Genomic DNA, 6,348 nt, shown 5'->3' with positions numbered 1-6,348 from the left:
AGGGCGCATACTTTGAATAAAATATTTGTTATCATTCTCTTGAAATAAATGTATTTTTTTCTTGAAAAAATACCGGTTTCATATGTATACACCTGGTATATACGCATTTTTTTGGTTCTAAACCCATTTTTTAAACAATTAGAGCATTTGTTGTTCAGCGCACTCTTGCTCCGTGTCCGTTGAAATGGATTTCAAAGTAAAAAAACTAAGAGTCATGTCAAAAAAGTAAAAACACCTCTGGATTCGTCTCGGAAATATCTCGGTGTGCATTTTTTGTTCTTTTGTTCAAACAATTTTTTAACAATTAAACCATTTGTTATATTATTAGTGAAGTTTCTCCTAGATCAGGATCACGAATTAAAGCAATCGCTGATCGGTAACTAGTCAAAGTTCCATAAGAAGCTTTTTTTCTTGTATTTCATAGTTAAAAATATAAGAACGTTTTTGATAAAATAAGTAAACGGGTTCATATTTTTAGACTTGCAAAAGTCCCACCATTTTTTTAAACCCGGATAACACTCCTGCAACCAGGGTAATCCTTTCCCACATTGGGCGTGGTTTCCTAGATAATGATAATAGAAGATTATTACATGGTTCAAAATAAATCCGTTGTGACTTTTTCCCACGATACATATTTTTGACACTTCGTATTCGTTCTAGATGCAAAAAGATGTATTTCAGTTTGGCCAACATTATTTATGATGCATGTAAAGGCTTCATTGCACAAACAAAACTCCGTTTCGGGTTTAAGCTTACGGGATTCGGAATCTGCTATTTTATTATCACATGAACTTATGTAAGACGAGAAAATGCAGAGAGTTTGTTTTTCACGCATTTCCCATATTTTTTTGGATAAATTGTTCAGTTTTGGAAACCGGACTCCACCTTTTTTGTTAATGAATGCTAATGCTGTGGTGTTATCTACCCTAAGTAAAATATCAGAATTTTCTAAGTCCTTTGCAAACACTTAAGAGCAAAGAAATCTGCCTTTGACTGTAAAACATTAATGTGAAGCGATCTTACTTCTTCATTCCAAAAACCATGAACCCGCTGACCCTAACAACACGCGCCCTAACCAGAAAGCGAAGCATCCGAGAAAACCTCTATACTTGGGTCGAAAATTTTTAAGTAATTAATCTCAGAATGAATATTTACCTTCCACCAATGATGGTCTTCTTTTAATTTGACCGAAAAAGACATACTGGCCTCATAATTTTACACTTGTTTACGCTCTCAATCTTCTCAATTTGTTCTAATACCCTTTTTTGTTTTTCTATTAGAAGTTTAATTGACATAATTTTGAATCGTTAATTAAACAAAGAAATTTTATTCTAGTTGACCCTGTCATTTGACTCTTTTGCCCATTGATAAAGAAACCAATTTTTTTTAGCAAGTTACAGGTAATTTTAACATTTTCCTAACAAGACGCAAATGATGATCCTAACAATAAAAAATCATCGAGATAAACCACTGAAACTAACTCTAAGCTTCTTAAATATGACACCACGGGTTACAAAATTTTTGTAAATACATCGGGTGCAACATTTAACCCAAAGGGTAAACACCCGAATTCATAAATTGTCCCTTGTAAATTAAATCTGAAGTATTTTTTGTCGGACTCAGAGATAAGTACGAGATAATACTCATCGGGTTTTCAAGCCAAAAATATTCATGACAGAAATTGCCCTTTCATAGGCTAAACTTTTTTAATGGCACCTTTTTCTCTTACTAGACAGTTTGATAAGTCCCTGAAAAATGAAACACGGAGACGTTTCTTTGGCCAAAGTCGGTTCTATTTTTCAACATACTCTCCTTTTAAATCGATACAGCGAGTCCAACGATTTTCTAACTTTTTGATATCGCCCGAAAAGTACTCGATCGGAAGGTCTCCAAAATACGCCTCAGTTTCAGCTATGAGCTCCTCATTTAATTAAAAACTCTTACCGGTGAGCCATCTTTTCAGGTTAGGGAACAAGTATAGTCGCTGGGGGCCAGGTCTGGTGAATACGGTGGCTGAGGAACCGATTCAAAGCCGATTTCATGCAATTTTGCTTGTACAACTAAGCATGAATGGACAGGCGCATTGTCGTGATGATAAATCGGTTTTTTCTTCTTCAAATTCGGTCGTTTTTTGGCGATTTCGATTTTCAATCGGTCCAATAATGATGAATGGTATGCTCCGGTTATGGTTTTACCTTTTTCAAGATAGTCCACGAATATTATGCCATGTGCATCCAAAAATATGGAGGCCATAACCTTTCCGACCCATTGTTGCGTTTTTGGACGTTTCGGAGCACTTTGGCCCGGTGAAACCCACTGTTTTGCCTGTTGCGTAGACTCAGGAGTGTAGTAGTGGATCCAGGTTTCATCCATGGTTATGAATCGGCGCAAAAACTCGGTCGGCTTTCGCGAAAAAAATGCCAAATTCTGCTGGGAAGTTGTCACACGAATTCGTTTTTGGTATACTGTGAGCAAACGCGGCACCTATCGCGCGCAGAGCTTCTTCATGTCCAAAACTGAATGCACGATATTGCCCACACGTTCCAATGATATGCCTACACCTGTCTCAATTTCACATTGGGATCATTCAACATCATACCATGGATTTTTTCGACATTTCCTGGTGTAGTGACCTCTTTTGGGCGCCTAGATCGTTCAGCATCAACTGTGCTCGTACGGCCACAACGAAACTCGGTAAACCACTTATGAATCATTCCGATCGACGGTGCAGAGTCCGAGTAATACTTATCCAGCTTGGCCTTGGTCTCGGATATCCTTTTCTTGCGAAGATAGTAGTGTTTGATCAAAACTCGAAACTCAGATTTTTCCATATTAAAAAAGTCGGAGGTTAGTCGCTTCTCTGTGCTGTAACTTGTAAATGCGTAAACATAAATGGCTGAAGTTTTGACAAACGTCATTTGAAGGATCAAGCTCGACGAAAATGGTTCACATTAGTCAATACTAATGCCATCTCTTAGAATTTTCAGGTACTTATCAGACTGCCGAGTAATTGAACTAAGTGTTCTATTGTTTGACCCTTTTCCTTTTCCGACCACTGAGGTGACGAAGATGGTTTAAATAGAGTTACTTTCGCATGCAAAGGAATTTTGAATCCCTTTACCCTGCTCAGAATAATTTTATCTTTAGTTAAATCAGACCATTGTGTCCGAAAATTTTTGAGACGACCGCAAATTGTACTTACACTGGAGTCTAATTGCGTTTCTTGAAGTTCGGGTGCCTCTGCTGCCCTTGGTACATTGGTTTTCGCTGTCCCTCTGTTACTCTCTGATTCTGCGGAAACTTCTGGCCGCTCAACATAGAGTTGCCTTGTGGTTTGAAGAATGGACGGCGTCTTTATCCGTATATCTAGAGGCTTCCTCTCTTTGATAGCTTCTGTTACTAGACTGGTCATAATAACGATAATCGGGATCATAATGATCATAACAGCGATTGTACCTCTCTTTCTCAGAACAAGTATCACTACGATGGCCTGAACGTCTATACTCATTCAATCTTCGGCTATCTAAAATGAAAATAAATTATAAAAAATATTACCTGCTTAAAACGGAGCATGTAAAAGAGACATTTAAAGGACATCTGCCGTGCCAACCTTTGTCACTTCCACAAAGGAAATACAGTACGTTTGTTCCTTTCACAGTGTTGAAAGAAACTTCGAATCATACAACAAAAAAACCTGCGGTTGCAGACCCAGGTGATTCGTGAAAAATCTCAAATAGGTAAGTCGGTTGCAAAACGAGTACTGAGCAATGTAGAATGAGCAAACTTTGTGGACAAACGCCTTGCAAGACGCTGTCTTGTTTCTTCAAAAACAGATCTCATATTTTGTTGTAGACCAAATGTGAGACAAAAACGAAAAGAAACATTTCCTCAATCTACCATCGGTTGCAGACCGAGGAGATAGGCAATCCATGTAGTTGCAGCGGCGTAGCTGTTTTCAAGCACGTAAATATATGAATAACCGAACCGGAAGAGTTCGCTTATCGTATGACTTAAAATTACTCTTTGGCTGAGTATGCCGCTCTTCAACGATTCTTTCTAAACGACGCAGACGTTTACGTAGTCTACTATTTTAACTATCCAAACTATAAGAACGATATCTAGGCTTTCTTTTCCCATTTTAAGTTACTTCAAAATTACCTTGACGTGGCGTATCGGCACAAAAAAGAAGACTGACGAAAATAACAAAGTTATCACGCTGGCACAGCTAAAGGACGATCAAAAGAACGCGAGGTTTGAATTTTTAAACTTTGATAATATGGTTGTTGGGCACAGATGAGAGGGTACTACAATGTTATCTTGAGCTATTTTTTACACAGCCCTAAATTTCCATTAATTACCTCTCAAAAGAGAGTAAATTGAGTAAATGTTCATGAAAATAGGGAAATAAATTTTCTTGTAAATAAAATCCAACTAATGACATATTGGATAGAGGGAGTATTCGAGTCTGCGCCTTTAAGATTTCCCTTTAGAGATGCAATTCTTAACCCTACCTTCTCTACTGTACGTAGAGTTGCCTAAGATGAGGCTCCATGCTGTAACTCGCGGGTTACAACTGCCCCTCTTTTGGAATGATCAGAAGACAGTTTTATTATGGTATATATAAAAAAAATATAAAAGATACGTATGCTTAAATCTATTTGATTCTAAATGATTTAGAAACCAAAATTATTTTTCTTAAAATGATAAGCATGTGAACTAAGGATTAACGGTTATGAAAAGAAATACATAAATGATAAAAAGATAAAATATTGAAAAATTATAATAATAAAAAAAATATCTTATCGTCGTTTTTCCTTATGGAGTTGATTTTCTATTCTTCTGGTGTCTTTGGAGAATTCGAAACCGTCGTTGTGGTATCGATTGTTCCGATCTGGATTCTGCAAAGGATTACCGTACTTTCTGGTCCATTCCTGCGTGATAGGCCATGCTTGCGATGGCGACCATTCTTCATATTGTCTCCAGATTTTAGAGTTCCCAAAGATTAATCGTGGTGTGAACTTGGCCTTCAGGATCTTACACGTGACTCCCCTTCTTTCGTTTCTCGTTGCATGCCTTTGGTTTAGTCTTAAAATTTGCCTCTCTTGTAGAATATTCACTTGCTCGATGGCCCGAATTTTGGGTTTACTTGGACCATCGTTTTATTTTCCTTCGTCTTTACTAGTGTTGGGTCGTTTTGGCGGACGTTGGCATTGTTGTTTAAGGATTTCTTCCACCATGGCTTCTGGCCTGCTTTTACGGGGCTCATAAATGTCCCGATGAGGCTTCGAGCTTGCCCTTGCCTGCTCTGTCTCCTTTTATTCTCTTACAGGACTGCTCTCTCCTTCTGCCTGTTGCTCTTCCGCTCTTCTTCATCGAGTTTGGTAGAGGTCTTGATCTTCAGTCCTTTCTTCATTTGTCTAACTAGATCCACCTCTATTTCACTGTCCATGTTGCATTGGACCGCTACATGGCAGTGTGCGTCGAGGAGATCGTATTGGGTTTCTTGTTCTGGCATCGTTGACGTTTCGATTTGTACTAACATGACCCAAGCTTTCCCATTTTCCTCGAGGGCCCTAGGTCCTTGAAATTCGGAAATTTCATTATCCTCTCCTTCCATTTTCTCTCGTTTGTATTTTCTCAGATCTTGCGCATGGTACTGTCCCCTCTCTCGATCCTTCTCGGTATTCCACAGAATATAGACGTTACTAGCTATCTTTTTCTTGATAGTATAGGGTCCTTCATATAGTGACAGAAATTTCGCCATTGCGCCGATCAATGTGTTAGAGCCATTGCAGACTTTAACCAGTACTTCCTCCCCCATTGCATAGTTTACCCCTTTTTTGTCCTTGTCGAGCATATCCAGTTTTTTTCTCTTTTCTTCTTTATACGATCCCTTATGACCATTAGTTGCGTTTCACGATTCATTTTCTTCATTTAAACTGATGAGACGTGCGAGCTTTCGATTTACTCTCTCAACCATATTGGCCTAGGGGTGACGACTTGATGACTCGTGAACCGTGTGCCGCGATCTGAGAATACTTTTAGTGGTTTTCCTACGTTTACAGTAAAGTCATCCAGTTTCTGTATAGCTGCCTGACTCGTTGCATTCTTCATCGGATATAATTACGTAAATTTTGAAAAAGTATCAATCATTACTAATAGTTACTCATATCCGTATTTAATTTTGGTTAACGAACCAAAGAAGTCTATGGATACAAGTTCCAAAGGAGATTTTGATAGGATTGATTAGATAAGAGGATGCACGGTATCTTCCACAGAAATGTGAAGGATCAGTCAATGTCTTGTGAGCTAACGTTTGCTTTCCTTAAATCGCCCGGATTGAAGTCT

Source organism: Belonocnema kinseyi, chromosome 2 (assembly GCF_010883055.1).
Source record: "Belonocnema kinseyi isolate 2016_QV_RU_SX_M_011 chromosome 2, B_treatae_v1, whole genome shotgun sequence".
In the NCBI taxonomy this organism is placed as follows: domain Eukaryota; kingdom Metazoa; phylum Arthropoda; class Insecta; order Hymenoptera; family Cynipidae; genus Belonocnema; species Belonocnema kinseyi.
The sequence above is the reverse complement of the archived record's forward strand: the minus strand, read 5'-3'. Positions refer to the sequence as shown.